Source organism: Varanus komodoensis, unplaced genomic scaffold, assembly GCF_004798865.1.
Source record: "Varanus komodoensis strain SLA01 unplaced genomic scaffold, ASM479886v1 scaffold58, whole genome shotgun sequence".
Lineage (NCBI taxonomy): Eukaryota > Metazoa > Chordata > Lepidosauria > Squamata > Varanidae > Varanus > Varanus komodoensis.
In genome coordinates this window covers 536,905-561,115 of record NW_025336197.1, presented here as the reverse complement: position 1 = coordinate 561,115, position 24,211 = coordinate 536,905, and the positions used below count along the sequence as shown (strand labels likewise).

Here is a 24,211-nt window from a genome sequence, read left to right as displayed (position 1 = left end):
GAACTGATGGGAGTGAAATTTGGTTTGTTTGCATTTGAATACAAACAGACCTAATTTGCAGTTCCTGAATTAAATGCAATTATCTTACTTTTTTTGTGTGCACTTTTCTGAACTTTGCGATGTGGTTATCCAATCACAAAATGAGCACAAATGCGTTACATTTGGGGGAAAGCATATTAAAACTGCTATATTATGGGAAATTGTATATACATGAAAATATATGTGAATTTTCATGATGTCTTAAAAATGCAAACTGATGCAGAAATGAGATGGAACAAACTTGAGTTTGGAATATTGCAGAAAGCAAGCAGATCGATTGATCCACTCCCATTCAATATATTAATTCTGGCTTAACATGAAAAGATATGGCACTGATACCATATAATTTGGTTTTACTAGGAAATAATTCCATCCAGCTTTCCAAACTACATCTTCACAGAGTAGAACTTCTAGTGCAAAAACAAACTGAAATGAGGCATTTCCTCATGACAGTGGTAAATAAGAAAGAAAATGACAGAACAAAGAAATTCTTATATTTTACAGCATATACTTTCTCACCCACAACACATAATTAATTCTGGTTTTTTTCCTGTATTATCAAATATTTTAAGTATTCTGTAACACTAGAAGTATAGGTCTGTCATTTATCCTAATGAGAGAACTATTGCAGCCAGTATTTCAAAGGTTAGAAGTTTCATTTACTTAAAGCATTTTCTGGTATAGTTTTGGCATCTTATTAAAATCATTTCATTAATGCAAATATATTTGATTTTAATTTTAATACCTCATTCATATTTCTTTAACCACAGTTAAGTGCCCTCTTAGCTTATGCAAAGACTGGGTTTTATTTCACTATTAGTATATAGATTTCACATATGTATTCAAAGTGAACTTCAAAAATAGCAGCTGGTTAGACAAGTGTTTACATATGTGGTGTATGTAAGATGATGTCAATCAAAACAGCTACCATTATTTCATATAATGAAAGAAACTCAGCTGGTTTTTAAAATCACAATTGTAAACAATGTCCGTGCCATTCATGCCAATAGTGTTAATTCTGCAGATTCCAAGCTTGTAAAATGTTAATGTTCTTTTTACTGGGAAGTCATACTTTCTTTTTAGCAAGCAAGTTACCTTCAATATGACTTAAGTGAATAGGGTCGCCTTATGATACTCTTGTGCAAAAAGCATTTTCTACTTGAAAAACTTGTACAGAAATGCACAGTATTGCCATTATCCATCTCTACATTCTGGGCTTTCTCTATCAGGATATGAGTAGAGGCACTTGAGAGTGATTCTGCTCTTGAAAGTGCACTTGAGAGAGATATCTGCTTCTTCAATTGCAACACTAGAGTAATAGCATAAGAACATGGACCTTTGGGGTTTTGTGTCAATGTTAGGTAAGTTCAGTATTGGCTGATGTCAACCTCTAATCAAAACAATACTTTTTATGGTGGGAATGGACAGTGCTTACTGTATCAACATTCCACAATCTGTGTCGTTCTTAAAGACTGTGAGGACTTTGAAAATGTATTTCTGCACAGCTATTAGAAGCAGTGGGAAATCTTAAAACTTTTTTTCCTAAAGTTTGCAGAAAATTGTGAATAAGCAAGGCAGAGCACATTCCAAGTTCACATTTAGTGAAATATGTATTTTTTTTCTGATATTTTATGACAGTGTGCAGTTAACTATGTCTATATTTAACTGATGTATTAGTAACCAACACATAACAATTAAGCGTATTTTTTTACAGATAAGTAAGTGTTTTGCTATTTCTGATTTCAGAGGCTTCACCTCATATGGTTTGGTCCAGTGCATTATGTAGTAAACTAGTAGGGATTTTTCTTAAAAGGCATTATATTCAAATTCATACTTTAGAGCTGTATTTGGACCAGTAGTCCATCACAGGCAGATACCAACTGGTTAAACATGTCCTGTCCTGATCACCTGATGTGGACTATTGCCTAATGTAGTGGTGACTAGGAGTGCTTTTACTTTGTCTAAAATGTCACTGCTGGAGTTCCATCTGAGCATGTATAACTCTGGTCCTTTAGAATCTGCATTGCAGGATATAAATCCATAAATAAATAAATAAATAAATAAATAAATTTCCAGGCTCAATTCAAGATGCAGATTCCAAAGTGTAAAGGCTGAAATGTGAAGAATGCTTCAGGTTCAGTTTCTATTTTATTCTTAAGAGTATGTTCATTTTAATCTATCTTACTGTTTTTTTAATCTGAATTTTGTTTATTGCTTCAAATGCCTAGTGGGTAGAAAGTAACTTAAAATATAGCAAATAAATGAACAAGTTTGCATTTGTGCCATATGTAGTTTGGCTGGTTGACAGAAATTTGCTGGATGAGTATAAAGGCTTTTTTAGTTTGGGTACCAACATTGTGAAGTGCCCTTTCGATGGCCCCATATTTGCCTTTTTCCTTTTTGATACCTCAAGAAAACCTGGCTCATAAAGTAGGCCTTTGGAGGAGACTAGTAGTAGCCTTGCTGAATTTTTGTTCTGTTCGTTTTGGCTAGGATTGATTCTCCATTTTTTTTTCTAATTGCTTCTTTTTCATTGCTAGGTCACTAGGTTTGAAATTGTTTTTGATGCTCTTGCAGTTGGTTTTATTTTGTGAGAGTTGTGTTTTAAAGGAAAGTAGGATATACTTCTTAATCAATAATAATAAAAGTTTAGGGCATTTTCCCACAACATGCTGGACTATTTTGAGTACTATTTTAAAATGTCCTTCTTAAGTTGATAAGCGTCTGTTGTTTATCCTTGCTGCAACATATCCTGAATTATTCTTTCAGGATAATTATCCAGAAATATCTCTCTGGATCTGGCTTTAGTTGTTGGCAATAGTAATGGAAATTGCCCTGTTTATACCTTTTCTGTGCACAGAAGACATTGGATTTACTATTCATTTTGGATATAATTATTGAAGGTTAACCTGGCCAGAAGTATTACTATATAGGTCAGAAATTTAAAAGAAAACCTAGGAAGTCTTTAGTTAGATATGGAATCCTCTATATCACACATATGCTTTTCATTCAGCAAAAGAAAGGTATAAAGATATGGAGAAAAATCCCCCTTTTTATGGGCATCATAGCATAATAGATTTAAGTTGCATTCTGCATTATTTTACTGGGAAATAATTTTTGTGGTTATGTTCCATGTTTGATCACTGTTCAGTATTTAAACTCCTTCAAATGTGCAAAGATTAAATGTTTAATAAAAATTGCTTGTTGTTTTCAGCATCTGTGTTCTGAGAACAATGGCCCACTGGAGTGCAGGAAGCTTGTAAAGTTTTCAAATGTATTGAGAATGACAGAAAGTTCAGTGAAGAGTTTGCTTTCCTCATTACAGAACTACTTCTGTGGCTGCGATTACACTAAGAGCATCTTTAATTGCTTTAAAATCTGAATGCATGATAAGAATGGATTAATTTGATTTTTCTGTTACTACAAGTAGCAGATGGTTTATGTCTTAGGAATGCTCATGTTGTAAAATGAGATCCCCAGCTCATTCGTGATTGGTCACTGTTAATGAAGCATGCTGTGCTGATTATTGATTTAGAAAATGAGGATGACATGAGTATTGTGTGTGTTGCTGTAATAAATTAAAGAGGAGTATTTTAATAGCCAGCAGACATACACCTTAAATAACATGAAATATTTGATTTTCTATTCAGGTGGTCTCTGCCCTGTCAAACTAATTTTATTGTTTATTAAAAAGATGTACTTTTATAGTTTCAGCTAACAAGCAGATGGTCGTCTTTACTTATTTCTGTTTTGTATTGCTGTGTGACCGATCAGATGCATGATAGGAACTCAAATTAGCTTGTTGTCTGCAAAGCAATGGTATAGCCAGGGGAGGAAATCTTTTGTAGGTATAGTGTGTGTGTGCGTGGGCATCTCTCTTCCTTTCTGTCGTATTTAATCCTTATTTGTTAGTACAGGAAATGAAGTCAAAATTGTTCAAGTACATTAAAAGTTCTGTTCAACCATTACACTTTTTACTTGGGAAATGTTTGCCAGTTAAGATGAGGAAGTACTTAAAATGTGTATATTTAAAGCAAATTGGATACTTTTCCATTATTTTAGAAGCAAGTTGTAAAAGTGACAAGGATAATTCATGATAGTTTGTTGTTACTCTTAAGCAGCAACATTACAGCTACCCTGGGCTTTAGTATGATAGGCCATTTGGTTGAGCGGAAGCAACCTTGTATATGTGGAAGGGTTATGGAAAAAAAAACCCCACACAAATATATGGGATAGAATTCACAGAGTATTGGTGCTATTTAAAATCTTTTAATTCAAAGAAGGTTTATGTTGAATTGAAGAATGTACAGCAACAATGTTTATGCTTATCTTTGTGTCCAAATTATGCATATAGGTTTTGCCAGCCCTTTGGAAAATACTTTTTTGTGTTACTATATGGCAAAATAATGGCAGCCAGTGTTTATTATCTGTGTTGAATAGCAGATTTTGAATATAAAGAAGATATGGTTTTGCCCATTTGTTTTCACTTTGGAAAATTTCTAGGCCCACATACATATACTGGTTGTGTGTGTGCACACACTTTCTTCCACATAATCACGGTGATTCCACACGCATTTCTAAATGAATCATGGCAAGAAAAGCTTGTCTGTCTTCACTTCTTTTGGTAAAGCTTCTAGGCTCATACAAATAGATTATACATCCCAGCTGATTTGTTTTATGCCATTTATCAAACATTAACTAAATGTATCTTCGCTATAGCCAATACCAGTTGCAAATATCTGGATGTTTGATCCTGACACATCAGTGTAGCAATTAATCTTTACAAGATTTAAAAAAAAAAAAACTCTCTCTGCTCTGCTTCACTAGGCAAGCATATAGGCAAGTTTTCTTCAGAATGACAACCAGCAGTCTCAAGTCAAGTACCCATGTGCCCACTGAAATATTCTGAAGATAGCTCTCTAATAATGATGATGGGGAAATTTATAAGCCAGTTCATCTGAATATGCTTAAAACTTTTGGGCTTTTACGAAAAATGCATGATGAGAAATACAGAGGAGTGGGGCAGAAAGTATGGGGATTCCAGGAATCAGGCTACTGCCCATGACTGATACTTCCAACACTTCGGGGTCCCCATGGGCACATTTGGGAATTTGAGAAACTGGTGTGGTTACCACCACAAAATGCTTTGACGTATCTGTTGCTTTGACATATCTGTTGCATCTATGGATATTAGACTGTGTCTTGTTCTGCAAAAATGTATGTGTCATGTCTATTGGACACCACAATGTTTCTCTAGTAAGGAATCATCTAATTCAGCTAATTGTTGACAGTCCGTTATAGCTAATTCTCCTTTCAACATATGTTTTGGCAATGTCCAGTAGCTACTTCTTTCTGGGATAAGATTATTACACAGATAAATTTTGCACTGGAACAGTCTTGAATATCAGTTGATGTACACATTCTTTTAAATAATTTGTGTTGTAGAAATTATCAAATGGTCTCTGTGCTCTTTTGACAGCTAAAAGAAGGATAAGCACTCACTTTGAATAATGCAATAGACTGAGGACATGACAATGTTTCAGTAATTGAACAGGTGGATGTACGTATTTGTATTTGAACATACAGATTCAACCTTCAAAATTATATTCATTGCAGTATGTGGTTTGTGTTTGTTGATGCCTATACATAATTTCTGGAAAGTTGTATGCATTCCTATGACTTATTGGTATGGATATATACAAATTCATGTACATATATTAAAAAGGGATGGGGTTAAATGTTGTGTCCTCGCAAGTGCCCCCTTGGGGTTCGCTTCACATGACATGCCTCAGTACATTTTGAGGGCCCACAAATAACTCTCCTCCTCAAATGGAAATGGGGAAAACTATTCTTCAAGTGTTCACAGCATATCCCGTCTTCTTGGGAAAGCACAATCAATGTACAGGGCTGATTGGCTGATCCTCACTTCTTCAGACTAGCAGATGTTTGAATAGCCCTTTCTTCCTCCCTGTAACCCAGTTTGTGATTTAAGGTAACAGTTCTGACGGACCGTCTGGACTGATAATTTAATGTTGGAACTACTGCTTAATGCTTCCCTGAGTGCCGCATGTACTTTTGACCAGTAGTAGTTCTGTCTTCGATTACTGTTGATGCTTGCCATTGTACAGATGGTTCTAGAGCAGAGAATTACTATTTCTGATCAGAAATATCTAGAGTGGACTTTCAGAAGACAGTCTCCTTCATACAGTTATACTTAACTAAAGGAAGGTAATGATAGTTTACTGCTCTGCTTCTTAAAACTAAGGTAAATAGAGAGGAATGGAAGTACATAGTTCAGATTAATTTAATGTGGGGTAAATTGCAGTTTGAACAGTGTGATCACAAGGCATCAAGCAACAATCAGGTAATGAAGCTATTAATAAGGGAGTGTAAAACCCACTTGGACCCCTACATATAATCCCAGAAACCTTATGGTCTTTGGGTAACACAAAGGTAAGTACAAAAAAAGTTCAGCTATTTTAAAATTAGAAAGGTAGAAACCTTGCAAGACATATGTTTACAAAAGGGAGGAAATAGCTCAATGGGGCAGAATGTGTGTATATGGTTAAAAGGCATCCTTCTTAAACCAAATTGAAACTAAACTGTTTAATTTAACTTAGGCTTGGGGAAAAAGTTAGTCCCAGAGAATATAGTAGCCTCTCCAACCTGATGCCCTCCAGATGTTGTAGATCACATGTCCCAACGTGTATTGTAGTCCACCAGAATGGGGAAAGTTGGAATGAGGGATGCAAAATACTTACACTAATCTTATGGTTCACATCTTTCTATCTATATTATCTTTCAGTTACACTGTGCTATTCCTGTACTACAGTCTGTCCAGAGGAACTGAAAATATTTGGTATTTTAATATAGCTAGTTATCACCATTTTAACTGGCCCTCATCCATTTGTTCACAAGCTCCATCACCATTTGGGAGGGCAACTCCAACGTCACCTTCTAAAATCCATGCGACAGGCTATATAAATAACAGAAGGGAGCCTTTTCCAGTGCTAGTGTCTTGCTTTGTTTGGTTTTTTTTAATGTGGATATGTTATGATTTGATATTTTTGTCTTGCTGCTAAGAAATTAAAATGTTTTTTTGAAGAAGTATATGAGAAGGCTCGCAAAGTTCTGTTTGGGAATAAGGTAGAATAAAATATGTCTCCTTGTTATCACTTAGAGTATGCTAGTAAAGATCCCTACTGTTTTTGTTTTGTTTTGCTTCTTAAAACCCCCTGCTGCTGTTGATTACACCTAGATCTGCTACTGATTGGAACTGTTAAAAGGCAAAGATAGTGTGGATGGTTGCTGAATCATTTAATTGTAGCACTAATAAGATGTTTTCCCTGGGACATGATGGAACTGATGATATTAATAAATGTGTAAAATGTCCATGAAAATTCCCATTGCCTCCTTATTTTTGTAGGTGCAATCTAGCACTTCCAAGCTTAATATGGCACATCAGGTGCATTTTTTTCTTTAACCCAAAGACTGATGTTGAGTTGAGTATAGTTGAAAGGGAACGCTAAAAGGGAGAGGGTTGTATGAAGACAACACACACAGGATATGTTTTGCATCTTGGGTACATTTTAACATTTGCAACTGGTGCTAAGACTACTTTATGAAAAGTGGCACGTATAGATAAATGTTTAGTTTATTCTGATATAATTGTGCTTGGCATTCTAAAAATGCAAGGTTGCAAGAGGAGATTAGAATTCATGTGTTACTCAGTTTGCACATTGGGGATGTTTAGTAAAAGGGAATACTGCTTTATATTGTGGAAGATAAAGGAGGATATAATTCAAGGACTGGACTATCATGTGTGATTTAAAAACTTTCTCATATTATCCTTTTCTGTATCTTGTCATTATTCAAGATTTTCTCTAACAAAAAATGATGTTTGGAAAAACCCATACTTGAATAGTTTAAGTGCAACCTATGTACCGCTTAATGGCTGCATTTGTGGGCCCTCATACCAGTTTGCCATATTTCTTAATTGTCATTTTATGATCTCTTCTGTGCTCTTAGAACTTTCTGTAAATACACTGAATTGAACACCAGAACACTGAGTGATAATGTTATTATTAAAGTATGTGACCTTTTTGCCAATTGGGCTTCTTTTTATGAATATCTGTAATTTGGGGAAATCATCCTGATGAGCTAGAGTTTGATGACATGCCATCCTACTTGTTGTGAAGAATATACAACAACAACACCTGATCCAGTATTCTACCAAAACAGTGCTGCAGAACTAAAACAGCTGAGATATCTGTGGCAAGCTGATGTGCTGACTTTTTGTCTGCTTCATGTGCTCTGCTTTGGTCACCTTTTTTCTGTTCTACACCAGTATGTGACAGGGCAGCCAGGCAGTAGTTGCCAACATAAGGCTACTGACACAAACATGGGATTTGAGGTGGAAATGATGGGATCAGTGTGCAAGGGGGAAAGAGCTTAAAAACTAATGGGAAGGTAGTGGAATGTGTATATAGGCTATGAATGAAAGCTCCAGGAAAGCCCCAAAGTGCTAAACTTGTAGGAATTAGGCAATTTATAGATTTCCCCAGGGTAGGGATGTCTGGGAAATTTGATGGGGTGAAAATCTAACAGATGCTTTCAGTACCTTCAGGATTTGTCTCCACCCTGCCTTCTGGTTTGTTAGTCCTGTATTAATGCTGATTTTTGCTGGTGTATGTTGAGCCACCTTGCACATTTCTGCATTTAAGATGGACTACATATTTAACTAGTAATGAAATGTGCGAAAATTAGTACTTAAAATCGTGGCACAATTTCTGCAGAATCAGCCAATTTTAATTTGTGCAAATCTGCAATTCTGGACACATTGTTCCAGTACCTTGAAGGGCTGACCATATATTTCTACATAGCTGGAGTATGGTCTAGAGAACTTGGGAAATGGCAGAAGCCAAAATATCCTGAGACCTTGCACTTCTGTTTTTTGAGAACAGGTGGACTAAAATTTCCTTCTAACTACTGCATTTAGTCCTAGTGTATGACATTCCCAAGTCCATGTCATGCAATTTTTATGTTTAGAAGGCAACATTTGGCTTTATTGCATTGGTCTTTGACAAAGATAAACATTTCTGTCCTTTCTGGTTAATACACTTACAGTTTTCAGTAAATACCCATTGTGAGTTGGTATCTCTCCCTCCCATAACGTATCTCCTTTTGCCTTCCCAGCAGATCAAGACAAGAGGTTTCTACCTATAGTCTTTGATTAGGTTAGCAAGAGGTACCTATTAAGTGAATAATTGTTGATGTTGATTTTGCCAAAGCCAGAAGCTGATTCCAAACTGAGTTACCCTCTTTCCTTCCTCACCAAACAGAGTTTGGATCCACCTTCAGGGACGTTTGTGCTGCATATAGGCCAGATAGTGGAAATGGCAGACATAAATTAGTCCACTCAGTTGTTCTGGTGTTGAACCACAGGGCTGATTAAATTGCACCCCTTTTCTCTGTCCCCACATTCTGAGGTATCTCTTCCCAAACCAGAGGTGGTCTGGTTCTCACCAGATGCTTGACTTATCTAACAGTTCATTGGCCTTGACAATTTAGGTAAGCATTCCAGCCCCACCTCTCTTTCTAGTTCATATTCGAATTCTGAGATTTCCACTTTAGAATGCAATATTTTGGAAGAAGCAGGACCAGCCCCAATAATAGCAGATGCTGGTTGGAAGAGATAGGGTGACATCCTCAATACAGAGCATCTGACAATGTTGCTAAAGTCAGAATTGTTAGTATTGCAAGAACATTATATACCTGGTGGGTTACACAGTCAGGTGGAACAGTGAAGCTGAACACTGGTAACAAAGCACAGGAAGAGATGCAAGACCCATTTGGTCCATTTTCTTGGACCATTATATTATTCAAAACTATGTGTGACAACACTCATGGCATGTTTTCTAACAACAAAGCCTCATAGTGGTGATGCTGAACATCTCATCAGCATAAGTGTTGCATTGAAGTCCAGAACCATAAACATGCTCTCATTTGAGTCAGAAATTGACAATGTTGTCAGTCATCACAATGTACCACCTTTCACTAAATGGTATTCTATGGCATCAGTGCTCCCACGGATGACTAAACAAGGGCATGGAACCAAAGACACAACTTAAGCCAGTGAACAGATGTGATAAAAGGAATTTACTCAGAGACCTCCAAGCAACACTGTCACCATGTTGATTTGACCATCTTTAAACAAAAAAGAAATGTTAATATGATCACATATTAAAAAACAAAGAGAGATGCTAATAGAATCATAATCTAGTAGTTAATACATTTATTTATATTACTCAGTATAATATAAAACAATTACTATTTAATGCACTTTACCTGAATTGTATTTTACTACTGTGAAATGGTGCAGTGACTCTTAATGGAAATTAAGTCTGATGAATATGCTAACAGCATTGTGCAGTGTATGAAAAAAGTGGCATTGTGTTTGGTTTAAGGAAGTGATAGAGAAGAGCTGGACTGGACTGGGCAATAACATTCTGTCATTTGACCATTCAGGTCCAAGATCATGAACTGTCCCTTCTGTACTTCTGTTTTCTCTCCCCCTCACTTTCTTGTTCACACACAATATCTATATTCATTACATCAAACTGACAAACTAAGATTAGTATTTTACCCCCAACAAGAATTGAAAATCACTTATATCATGGTTTCCAAAACTGGTTTGGAGTGCAAGCCAATCTGTATCTTGCTAATTCAAATATGATGGAAAATAATGGTTGACAGGTACAAGGCAATATAAGAAGTGGAGGGAGATGTGAGGCCCACATGTATGTATTGCACCAAACTGTATGTTATTGTTGTGAATACAGCAGCCCATAATCTTATAACCCAGTCAAACTGTCTGCTTCTTATTTAACATCTTCTTTAACCCACTACCAAATTATGCAGATTACTTTTTATTTGTATCATAACAAAAAAAAGAAAGAAAAACAAGGTAAAATGAATATTGTTGATCTATAATCATTTGTTTTGCTTAACTATTTTTTATTATTTTTATGATTAAATATTTATTTTGTCTCCTGTTCATACATACTAATTGATTTAATGGTGATTTCAAATATCCTACCTTATCTCTCATTTGCTGTTTAGTTGAGGATATTCTAACTGAAATTGGTAGAGTTCTAATCAATCTAATTAGGAATGGTATGAAGGGAGATTGGGAAATAAAAATAATATTTTTATTGTGCATTTTAATTTTAAAAGAAATAAAGCTTAGTGCTACCCTTTTGAATGTTCTATATCAGACATGTAGAGTTTCATGCTTTCATCTGTAAGTAAAATGTACCTTAACACTTCAAGGGCAAAATCCAGCAGTAATCTCTCACATGTGAGCAACCCTACCAGTTCTGTTCTGTAAGCAGCTCTTACCACTTCATAGAACAGAGATTTACCATTTGCAGAATAGACCAGATATTTCAGTCTGTCTGTCTGTCTATCTCTTTCTGACTTCAAAGCTTTTGTTTTTCTGCTACATCCACTTAGAATGAAATGGTACATGACTATGCACATAATTTTAGTGATACATGACCTTTTTCCTTTTTCTTCCTGTCTTGTCCAGTCACTGGATTTGTATGATTACCATAGCCCACCTGGGTTTATTTAAGTTGTGGTGAGTTTCATTGTATTTCATGTCAGTTTTTAATTCTGAAACGATAGTGTGCATCCTCTGTGGCTTATATTGAGGGTTATTTGAGGGTTATTAAGGGTTGAAAGTGGATAATTTGAGGGTTATTTAATCCTTGCTTAACCCATGGGCTGTTTGGGGTTAGGCTAGGCTTGTTTAACCCTCAGATAAGCCATCTTGGTTGACTTTGCATGACATAATGTCATGACAACTACCCATTGTGGTTTGGCTATTCAAAAGCACAACCAGCATGTGAAAAAGATCCTGCTGTTTGTGAAAATTGGCATGGGCCAAAGAAAGGGAATATATTGCTATTTAATATTCATGGTTATTAATCAGTGGATGTAAGCAGTACTTAAATGACAAAACTACAACAGCTGATGTACTTAAATCCTAAAACTATTGTGCTGTCCTCAAAGATTTTGATTTGTTTTTCTAACCCTTTATATAGCACAGGTTGAAAAGTTCTTACAGGAAAATTTCCAGACATATTTGAAATGGATTTCCAGGATGAAAGAGGAGACAGTTCTATCTCCTTTGCTTCCACTATTATTTTTATTTATTTATTTATTTAGAAAATTTCTATGCCTCCCCATTTGCCGAAGCCTCGGGGCGGCTCACAAATAAATCACTTAAAATACTATACATTAACAATATAAAACAAGTTAACAATATAAAATACGTCGCCCTGGCCAAAGAATAAAACAAATAAATACTATTAACAGTTAAAATGATGTTTGAATAAAAAGGTCTTCGCCTGACGCCGAAAAACAACGACGGCGCCAGGTGGACCTCTCCACTTTATGCTCCTTTGCCTCTCCCTGTTTCACAGCAATGGTGATGGTGATAATTCTAGCTGTTATTATCCACATAGTGTCCTCTGAGCAATGATATATCATCACATAACATGGTTTTCAGGTAGCATTATGGGGAAAATGAAATAATGGTCATGATAATAGCTCTCCAAATTATGCTATATGACAAAGTAGTGTTTCCCATCAGGCACTGTGGAGAAAATAAAATGGTAGCTCTAGCCAGTTGCCCCCGGGAATGATGGAAGATACCTGGGTAAGTTTGCCCTTTCCCACATCTTCCAGAAATTCCCTCTTTATTTTGCCACCTAATTGGGTGCATGAAATAGGAGGAAGCATTTGTGGTAAGTCACAGAATAATTCTTATTATAAAGAATTTAAATTGCCTTTTCTGATATTGTCTATTATACCCCAGTCTAGAATACTTAGAATACTGTCTGAGCAGGTCATTTTGAAAAAGGTTTCCTTTATTTTTATGTAAGAGAATTCTACAAAATACTAGAAAGTGCATATTAAAAATAAATGTTTACTCAATAGAGCTTTTTATCGTAATTTTCTCAGAAGCCAGCCTACATTCAAGCAAGTCACAGGAAGCAAAATCATCTTGTTTGTGTGCCTTTAGGTCTTTACATATGTTCATGCCTTCATTCTGAAGGAGAGAAACTGAATACATTTTGAGCCTTTGTATAAACCAGTGTTTGTCTAAATACACATTTTCATTTCTCTGATTTCTTCTGTGCCTTTGGCTTGAACTGTGTTTCTCCACTGGAATAATACCCATCTTCAACCAGAAATGAAGCTTTTAGATATAGCTACAATTGTCTTTGGATCAGCAAGTATGCATATCAGGAAACACACTTGTTTGCTATAACTATGCAGCCAGCTGATCAGTAAAGAAACAGAACCCTTAATTGCTACTCAGTGTAAGCCATCATTCATTCATTCATTCATTACTGGATCTATGAACTATTCATATGTTGCCACAGTATGTTACTTACACAAGAGTGACAGTGAAGGAAGTAAAAGCTAAGATGCCTCACAGACATAGACGCTAGGGGATTCACATGTCCTCTTCATTAATATATATTTACATAAATTAATGTTGGAATATTGAAACTACATTGCATGAAACCTGGATAGATGCCTTCTTTGATGAGAAATCAGTATAAATTTATATATTGCTGCCAGATTTTCAGATTAACAATTAGATTTCCAAAAAAACAAAAATCAAAGCAAAAGCCTCGCATTGGACTAAAAATGGCATACTATTCCAAATATAGTTTCTCTTCCATTTGTTGATGGTGTTTTCATGAACTCGGTGCCATCAGGGTGTTTTGAACAGTTCACTCTGATTGCCTTCCTCAGTGCAGTTTCCACCACCCCAGCTAACATGGGCAACAGTCAGGAATGCTTGGGTTTGTAGTCCAAAACATTCTAGGTGACACAAGATCGGAAAAGGATGGTCTAGAGCAGTGGTGGCAAACCTATGGCATGCATGCCACAGCGGGCACACATAGCCCTCGCTCTCGGCACGTGAACCAAGTCGCCCCAGCATCGCCCCAGCAACCAGACATTGGATAACAGTGCACATAGGGGCCATGCACATGTTTGGAAAGGAGTAGTGGCACCAGGCAATAATGTCATGAGCCGTGACTCATTAGACTTGCCTGCCAGTGCACTGCCAAGGATATATATATATATTTGCTTGGACTGGCTGTGAGTTGTTTTTTCTAAACTAAAACCTCAGTATTCAGGTTTTATTGCAGTGTTGGCACTTTGCGATAAATAAGTGGGTTTTGGGTTGCAGTTTGGGCACTCGGTCTCTAAAAGGTTCGCCATCACTTGTCTAGATTCTGTCCTACTTCGTTCATTCTTTAGGTATTCAGGATTGTATTTAGTGGGTTGGAGCCCTCTCTTTTGGAATGATAGTGCTGGCAGCAAAGTCTGTGCAGATAGTGCACAGTTTCAGAAACATCCATATCTGGTTTGTCTTGTTTCATTTCTACTAACATTACCTGACATTGTTGAAAATCAAACACTTCATACCAGAATTTGCAATGTAGGCTTTTATTTCTTTGAGAAAATCGGTCAACTTCACCTTTAAAGACAAACAAATGAAATGCTTGACAGATGAAAATTCTCACCGTTTTACGTTTTGAGATTATACATTATTTTCTCACCAATTACAAAATAATTTTTAAATATGTTTCCAAAGTTGCATGATAAATAAAATCAGAATTATGTTCTAATGAGTCTGCAGTACGTATTATATCTTTAAGATCTGGATAATATAGAATAATTTTCACTTTTTAAATATGTATTTTATATATGTTACTTCCCCAGAAAGTTTCAGGGCAGGCTGAAAATGCATAGAAATAAGTTCCTGCTCAGGTGAATGTAATGTAACTAAATAATTAGAGCTGAAACTATTGAATTTTTTCTCAGTGGAGTGGCCCCTGCATCTTCATACTTTTTTTTTCTTTTAGCCACCTGCTCCTTTATTGTAAATACTTTTTATTTCTTAACACTTCGCTTTAACTCAAAGAGGATGGCCCTTACATTAATATTATCCCTAAATTATTCAATATGCAGCTTTATAAATGTGTCTGTTAACAATTCACATTTAGAATAGGTTATCATTATCAGTATATATCAATAACAATATTTGCATAAATTTGTTTGGTGCTTGTTGTACTGCTTTGCTTTGCAGGTCTGTGCAGTTTGGGGATTCACAGTATTTGGCCAGGGATACAAGGAATTAATAAATGAATGAAGTACAGCAGCATGTGTGGGATTTCTGGAAGTATCTGCAGTTGTACTTTTTTCCATACAGTCTAAAATGTATAATGAATACTTTTGGAACTGAAATGCATTCTGCAATTACAAAAACAAAACTAAAGTAAAAAATTCTGCATAGTATCATGAACACTGACCCAAACAGAATTCTGAACCTGCCGAATTATTCAAATATAAGCAACTTTTCACATATTTGCTTACTCTGCATGATTTAATTTGCTTCTGCTAGTTAGTGAAAGAAAGGTTACATTACATTACACAAACCAATAGTGTGCTAAGCAGGGGTAATTCAGGACACAGGTTCAAGTCAAACCTGTTTTACAAAGGCAAAACATATAGTTTTTACATGAACGCCAAGAAATGTTGAATTCTGTGCCTAATACCTGATGTGTTGATAATATTATAACTCATATATGGGAAGCAAACAAAAGAAGAAAGTAGATACTGGCCTGGATGGAACATTTGCAGTGCTCATATAAGGCAGTCTCAGATGTTCTTCTGGTTTGAAATCATTATGATACTGAGGCTAGAACATGTTACAACAATGTTCCAAATAGCAGAACATAATCCTTTTCAACAAATTACTCATATCAACCCATAGAAATGGGGTTTGATGGAGGAGGCTTTGGTTTACATAAGGCCGAGGCCAAATATGTATAATTTGACAAAAAGATCAATTATGGAGTCTTTTGTGCAATAGAACATAGTGAAATAGGTTTGATTGTTTAATTACTAAAGGAAATAAGATTTTTAGAATCCAGTGATGAATACTTAACCATTTCCTTGATTCTCATTTATATTTGGACATCAAGATGATTTTTATTTTTTTTAACTTTGGACTGAAAAGGGAGGAGTATATACCTCCAGAAATGTTTTAAAGCAGACATCACAGGCATGCATACATACGCACACAAGCTTCAAGAAATTGATATGCCAGATGTTGTACAGTATATACTGTACATGATCATTTCACTCATTTTTCTCTCCTCTCCTTTGCTTTCTCTTTTCCCATCCCCCAACTCCTACTATAATTAGGCAGCATTAGCAGCAAATGTTTGCTTTGGTTAAATTATTCAGAACATTTATTTTACTTGTCAAAGGTTAGACCAGGTTGTTGTTTGAACTGGTAATTAAATGCAGGCTAATACACTATCATATTTATATGCACCGTGAGCCCTGTTTCCTTTTCCTTCTATATAATTTTATAATGTTGAAGGTTGATATTTATATAGACTTTTCAACTCAAGATGGGTTAACCAAACCCAAGAGACAGACTTTTGTATGAATTTCCACTAATGTTCATGTGTGGTTTGAATATTGCTTAGACAGTTAGTTAGATCCAGATTTAGGTGTGTGCTGATTTTCTGGAAGTTGACTTCCTTAGCTTGGTTCACTTGATCAAAAATATAGTGTGTTGCCCTTTTGAACATTCATGCCATGTTCATATATCACACCCAGTGAAAGCAGGTTGTTGGTGTGTTTAACAGTCCACCTGAACCGTTTGAGTGATATGGCAGGCCCCAGTTGTAGCCTGAATATTCAAAGGCCTGTTGTCCAGCCTGTAATTTTTGTTGTGTGCCTATATAGTGTGCTACCATATTGCCATAACCTTCGCTAGAAATGTTGCCTCTTGCTTCCCTTACTTCCTCTGTTTCAGGTGTTAAAATAGAGATAAAACTAAAGCACTAGTCACCATTCATGAATGGTGCTGTACCTCTAAGCAAATGTTGACTTCCGTTAGTTGGTTGCACAGACAGCCAAGTCATCTCTGGACAAATTCAAGTAGCCTTACTTTTGGGTGGCTTAGTGATAGGCTGAAAATGATGCAAAAAAAAAAAAAGCAGACTGCAATAGTTTTCTTAAATACAAAAGAAAAATCAAGGAGATTTATGACTATCGCTTGTTTACATCTCTTGTATTTTTTAATAAAATGGGCTTAAAAGATTAGTCACAAGGTGCTACAAGATTCATATAAATATAAAGCCAGATGTTGTTCTTAAACTCTTCTTAATGTTCAGTGAAAAAATTAAATTACTATCTTGTATTTTTTAGAACACAAACAACAACAAAAGAAAGTTTCCATGAAAATGCTGACTGCAGCGTGCTGGGAATTGTAGGCTTTTTTTCTGTCTCAGCTTGCATAGGATTGCCCCTTTGGAGTGTAGTTTAGTGTCTGAACTAGAGATACAAGAAGTGTATGCTTGTCCTTTATAATGGGTTTTTATATCAGTTTGTTTGTATATCTGCAGACTATGTACACATCCTAAATATTCTCTCACTGAGATATCAGGAGTCCTTCCTCAGCCAAAAATTCACAATGTCTGGTGATTTTATGCTACTCTACGGGGGAAATGTCAGGTAAATCCAACTGTTATATATTTGCATCTCCTTGCAGTTGTGAGAGAAGCAAATTTAATTCTACCAGAAATGAAAAAAAAATAAGAAAGAGTAGACAAAATATTTATAGCACTATTTTGCATATCACTGCATGCTCCATGCTTCAGTACTTCTTGTTGTACAAAAACTGAAGTTTTAAAAAGGTGATGATGATAACTGGAATCAGTTATGTTCTTTTTCTACCGACAGACAGATAATTTGGTGGCAGCAGAAAGATGACAACATGGGAATAGAGTGGAATAGACAAGGGAAACAAGAATTAAATGGGCGTTCTCTGTTTTGGCTTTCAGGAAGCTCTGTATCCATAGGTGATACATCACATGAGCAAGGCTGCATAGAACTCATCATTTGGAATTACATGAATCTGATAACTAGCATGCATCTTCAGATAGTGCTGGCTAACAGCCTAGGTAAGGGATTCTAGCTGATTTTGTTAGCACAGTATCTAAAATTTGCCACCATATTATCTGTGAACAATTAAGTATTAGATATTACCGAACACAGTTGGCTAATGGTTGAAGGAGAAATGGACTTCTTATCCAGCCTTGAAAATGTATGCAATTCATGCTTAATTGGAACCCCATGATCTAGGCTTAGTTGACAGAAATATTGTTTTGTAATCTCTTTCTTAATGGTCTTCCTGTAAATGATGTATTTAAATGAAAAAGGTGGGAGAGGAGATAAATTGTGCTCAAATGCAGTTTCCTATCCATGTACTTAGGCTACGCTGCAATGTTATGTTTAGATGTGTACTAAAGGCTTCACGAAACTGAGACTCAGTCTGAAGAGAGAGACACCGTGTTCTATGATTATTTCAGGCCTATCATGGACAGTAAAAGAGAATGGACAGAATTGTTTTAGGATAAAAACAGGATTATAATTTGATACTTTTGAAACAAGTCATCTTCTTCCTTAGTTACACCCCACCCATATAACATAACCATATAAATAAACATTCTTATTTCAAACATTGCATTTGATTTTTATATATATTATGTTATGTAAATGTTAATAATTGCATTAATATTGAACACTTTATTTGCATTTTACAAATAATGTTACACTTTTTCATTGGCTGCTATGGTAAAATGAATGATAGAAATAAATAATAGTTTTTTGTCCACTCATGTTTTATGCAAATTACTTGCTAATGGCCTAGAATGATTGGTTATTATTCCTTGTTGTTACAGAAAATTTCTCATTAGCTGAGAAAAATGATGAGTAATGGTCACATGATACAAGTGTTTAACACATGATACAAGTGTTTAACCTGGTATTCATGGTGTGGAGAGGGACACATTTCTCTCTCTGGTATTACTAGAATCTGGGGTCATCCTTTGAAGCTGATTAGTGGGAGATTCAGGGCAGATGAAACAAAGTACTTCATCACATACAGCATACTTAAACTATGGAATGCACTGCATAGGATGTATAGGTAGTCCCTGGGTTATGAATGAGTTTCATTCCTGAGAATGCCCTTAAGATGAGTTTGTATGTAAGTCGAATTGCAAGTGTAAATCAAATGTTAGTCTTAGTAAATATATATATTACCTTTCTATGCATATAAAACACTTAAGAAACACTTCTATTTACTAAAACATTTTAAACACAATACAGCATTGTAATAATGATAACAATACAGTAATAATAAAGTAAGTATACTAGGTACTGAAGAGAGAGACAGAATCTGCATGTATGAGTGTAGGTATACAGTACTGAAAAATTGTTATAACCGATCTCTTATGCCTGGCTTAATGTATGTTTGAGCTTCATTGTCTGTCCATGTTTAATTTTAATATATTTCTTTACTTATTTATGGCATTTTTATATAGTCCTTTAGTCAGTTGACTTTCAGGACGGTTTACAACACATTCAAAATTTAAAATATAACAATGCCAAAATAAATTTAAATGATTTCAAGATAAAACTAATAAAGATATCATTTAATGATAATAAAACAGTATGAAATCAAGTATAAAATCTAATAAAAATAAATTATAAAGCAAATTCAACAGACAATGACCACAGTGTCACACAAAATTTTAACAATTAAAATGCTAAAATATAAGCCCAGTAGAAAACAATTTCTCTCATAATCTTCTGAAGTTCTCTGATAATAGGCTGCTAGGTCAGTATAGTCCAATGCATGCTTATTACTTCAAAACACCTTAATCCATGGTGAATTATTCTCAATGGGTTCATACACAGGGGCAGAGCTGACTGAGCATTTGTTGAGCATCTGCCAAAAATGTTGCTAAATTGGTCAGGTCCTTGGCAAGGATATTCCAAAGTGGAATGCCATAACAAAGAAGGTTCTCTTCTTTCTTGATAATGTACTCCAAATACTTTTGAGAGTAGTTTTCCAAGACCGACTGGTATATACAGGGTGTTTTTTTTCACTTAGGGATTTAAACCAGTATCTTGACTTGGGCTCGGAAGAAAATGGGTAGCCAGTACTGTGTTGTACTGCTGTGATTCTACCTGGCTGTACTAGTCATGGTTCTTTTTTCACTAGATGAATTTTCTGGGAAGCCTGTTGAAATATTACCATGAATCACTGTGTCCAGAATATCTCCATATGGAAGTACTTTTGTTTGGCAAGCGCATTTGAACCTCGAGTGAAAATACTAGATCAAGGAGCAATTCCAAGCTGTGCACATGCTCTTTCAAATGAAGTCCAACCACATCTAGTGACGATGAACAAACATTTCTTGAACATGACAGTTACCTTCCTACAGGATGCATCCAGCATTCATCTAGCCCATTACTGATTCCAGATAACAGGTGAACAGCTGTATTTCCTCACCTGACTGAGATTAATAGGGGAAATAGAGTTCTATATTATCACCATAAACCTCAGAGGACCTCAAAGGGGTTTTCTCATACATATTATAGAACATGGAAGGGGGGTGGGTAGATAACTGATGACACAGAAGTCACTCTCATTTGGTGCACAGTATCACTGCCACTTAAAAATAAACTGTGGTGACTTGTTCAAGCTTCTCGCTTTGTGTGAGCCCCATTTCTTTGATTACCCACTTGGGTGGAATCTTGTCATGTTGAAACCTGGGTGATATTTCTTGGTTGAGGATGAAACAACCCTCATACAAGCCATGGTCTGTTGGGTTATAAGACAATATTTTCCCTTCTCAAATAAGCCATGTTTCCTAGAGGAAGGGGGTAATTGGGCAAATGGCCCTTGTCTATGTTCCACAGCTTAGACAAGCCATATTAAATTGTTTAAGCCACAGTGATCATATGAACTCGATCTGAAAGAACAGGGAATAGCAACAATTTCACATTCCCTTGTCCCTTTCCCATAAAGATCATTTATGAGAATGCCCAAGCCTTGTTACAGTGCAAATCCAGGCCTGAAGTCCTGTTAGGTCCAAATCCTGGTCTGAAGGCAGATAGGTCCAAATAGTGTTTCATCCAGAAGTTTCTAGAGTTGAAGCACAAATACATCCTCCCAGTCCCTATACTCAATAAGTCAATATTAGCAAATAGTATATAGTTAAAATTTCTCATATCCAAAGAAGATGTTCATGTACAGCAAGGTAGTGCTGAAGGTGCTAGTTTCATCAGCAGGCCTCTGTCACCAAAGCTGGAATGCTATAAAAGTTTTCTATAGCAAAATTATTTTATGTATATTTTCCCCTTTTAATTATAATGTCATTTTTGAGAACCTATGCATGAGCTTTGAGATGCATGGTTTCTGTTTATTCCAGGCGGTTCATATTATCTTTCATGCCTGACATTTTAATTCACCGCAAATTTTATACCCTTTGTGCTAAGTGCTGCTAAGACACAAAAGAATGTAGAGTTAAATCTGCAGACAGTGTTTTAAAACTCCTGTGATGATTGTTCTTGGATATGTACTTCTGTACTATGACTCAAGAGACAACTATTTAATAGACAACATTTGAATAATACAAATGTGTAGTTGGTAAAAATGGATTAAGGTTTCAGGGTGGTACCAATGGGTGATATTTAATATTGAATGACATGTATTAAGACAAATGCTTTTATATATAATTTACTTGGCATTGTAAATGCATTTATCTTGTGAGATTCAGACCCCCTGATGCAAAATGAAGTATTCTGGAAAGGTTTTGAGTAAATAAATAATAAAACCACTTTGATACACAATCTAACAATATTAAATATTAAGACTTCCACATGATTGATTTTAATACTTAATTAACTTATTTAAAGTCCAATGTGACTCTACTTTGTATTAAGGATCTGTTCAGACTGATGGTACTTAAAAGTCCAGAATCTTTACTAAATGGAATGAAAATTAAGTGCAGTTCATAATTGCTAGATTTGTGAGTGACAAGTCATTTGGTGACATGAGCTAGTGCTCTTCATTTTGGAATCCAGCTGATCAACTTCAGAGCATTAGGTAGTTTTTTTATTTGCGTCATTCCATTTTAATGATCTATAATCTGATACAGTTTATGAAAGAAAACATGCTTGCTTTGCGCTATCTAAAATATGTCAAATTGTGCATTTTTTATATAAAAGAAACACTTCCCCAATGACAGATAGTTGGTAGTAAATTATGAAAGAAGCTTGGTAGGTGAATAAGAAAGAAGCTCAGTCCTTAATGGCTTTTCCTGCTCTATGAAATGGAGACTGGGAAATCTAATGCCCCTCATTTCAATGAAAAGGTACTAGAGGCAGGATATTTTTCATGGAGGGGTTGTTGAGTTGCAACCCTAAAAGCTTTGAAATACAGAACCTTCAGTCCAGTTTGCATACATTTGTTTGCCCTGCATAAGAGCTTCCTAGTTTAGAGGATGCAGTGAACACTTCAAAAGAAGATTCACTTGGTGTGTTTTTTTCATACAATTTTTTCTTCAACTTTCTCCAGCATAGGGTATGTGCCAGCTCCTAGGACTTTTCATGCCTTCCTAATACATTTGAGAGCAATTTTATAGTTTCAGTTCAGCAGGAAGGTTGGAAGGTCTCAAGGTGGATTACACTACATTTAAGTTGTAACAAGGTTGACTAGAGTCACTAGAAAGGCAACAGTATATTCCAGTTTCCTATCAGACTTTCCAGTTATTCTGCTTGTGAATCTCTGGGGCATGGCAAAGAAAAGATAAATTCAGCAACCAAATGTCAGTACTTCACAGGACAGGTATCCTCAGTTGGACCACTATTGCTGATGTCTCTGCCATTTTTGGCTCCTAATAGAAGATGAAAGAGGCACAGGAAGAGCAAAGATGTTTATGTTCTTCCACAGTTTGCAGATGTTCCATCTGCCATTCTGCTTCTGAATCTTTAGACCCTAGTTATTGGAAGATAAAGAACCCAAACTTTAGTCATTTGGAAATGACTGCCAAATCAGCCACATATTCCCCCCTTATTGTGGGGCTTTTATCCCCTGCAAGCTACCTTTAGCATTAAAAATTACAATACATTTAATAAATGAAATGTAACAATCAATGAAAAATTAACCCCACCCATGCTTTTTAGCCAAATCGACAAGCACATGTTTAATAAGTACAACTAACTATGAGAAAGAGAGGTTTCCCAGATTTACGCTAATTGTTGGAAGAGTTCTTGATTGCCTCTTGATTACCTTAACTATTGTTTCTCTGGCAAAGAAGTGAGTTCTTTGTTGGTGTTTGCTAGGTGCTAGATGAGGGAATTTCTAGGAGTCTTAGGACAATGGGTCATCTTTGTAGGGTTGATTTGCCTAATCTTTTTCAGGGGAAAATGCCTGACCTTTTCTCCACAAGAAATCCATAATTCAGTTTTAGCCCACACTGACTAGCCCAGGATACTAGTTCCCCCTTCCTGAATTCAAGCCTACCCAAAATGGCCTATGGCCTGAAAGCCTGTTCTGGCCTGAGAGCTTATTATTGTTGTTGTGTGTGTGTGTGTGTGTGTTACATAGCATACGTATCAACATGACTGCTTAGAAGAAAAACCTACTGAGATCAGTGGGACTTACTCCTAGGTAGATGGATAGAGGAACAAAGAATTGAGGAATTCCTCAGTGGCATTTCTTGTTCCAGTTAGCTCTTCCAGATTACAGTAAAAATGTTTGAAAGGTTCTTACTCTTTGTATATATGCTGAATTAAACTTTCAGAGCAATTACCCACTACTTTGTTTAATTAAGCATCTATTTACTTGGGAATTTCGTAACCACATTGACAATTTTAAAAAATGACACCAATTTGTATATCAGACTACTGTGCCCTGTCTGATCTTAAAGTTAGGCTGTCCATTTCAGTGTACATTTAGGCAAAGGCAAATCTTTGTCTACCCTGAACACCATATGTTTAGTTATAGACGTTTGCACAACAATTACTTTTAAAATTTGCAAAGAGGTACTATTTAGATAAAGCATCTGAAGAAATCTGAAAGTTATCTCTGGTTCAGAATTACTTTCAAAAATTAAAATAGCTTAGCTAGGGGGATTCGTTTCTTTGTCACATATAGATTAGACTGCTTTAACATGCTTTATGTGGGGCTGCTTTTGGAAAGTTACAGAAA

At 35.8% G+C, this 24,211-nt stretch overlaps 1 protein-coding gene across 13 annotated transcripts in view; it reads left to right on the top strand.

Moving 5' to 3' along the window:
• Window positions 1-24,211, top strand: part of TBC1D5 (TBC1 domain family member 5) — a 304,343-nt gene that overhangs the window by 74,438 nt on the left and 205,694 nt on the right. The window contains exon 3 of one of the 13 annotated variants that reach the window (XM_044449377.1): window positions 20,216-20,484. The exons of 11 other annotated variants lie outside the window; for them this stretch is intronic. The gene's annotated coding sequence lies outside the window, so the exon portion shown is untranslated. Of the gene's footprint in view, window positions 1-17,552; window positions 17,662-20,215; window positions 20,485-24,211 lie in introns of all 13 variants that reach the window. One more of the 13 variants, XM_044449378.1, reaches the window with a different exon arrangement.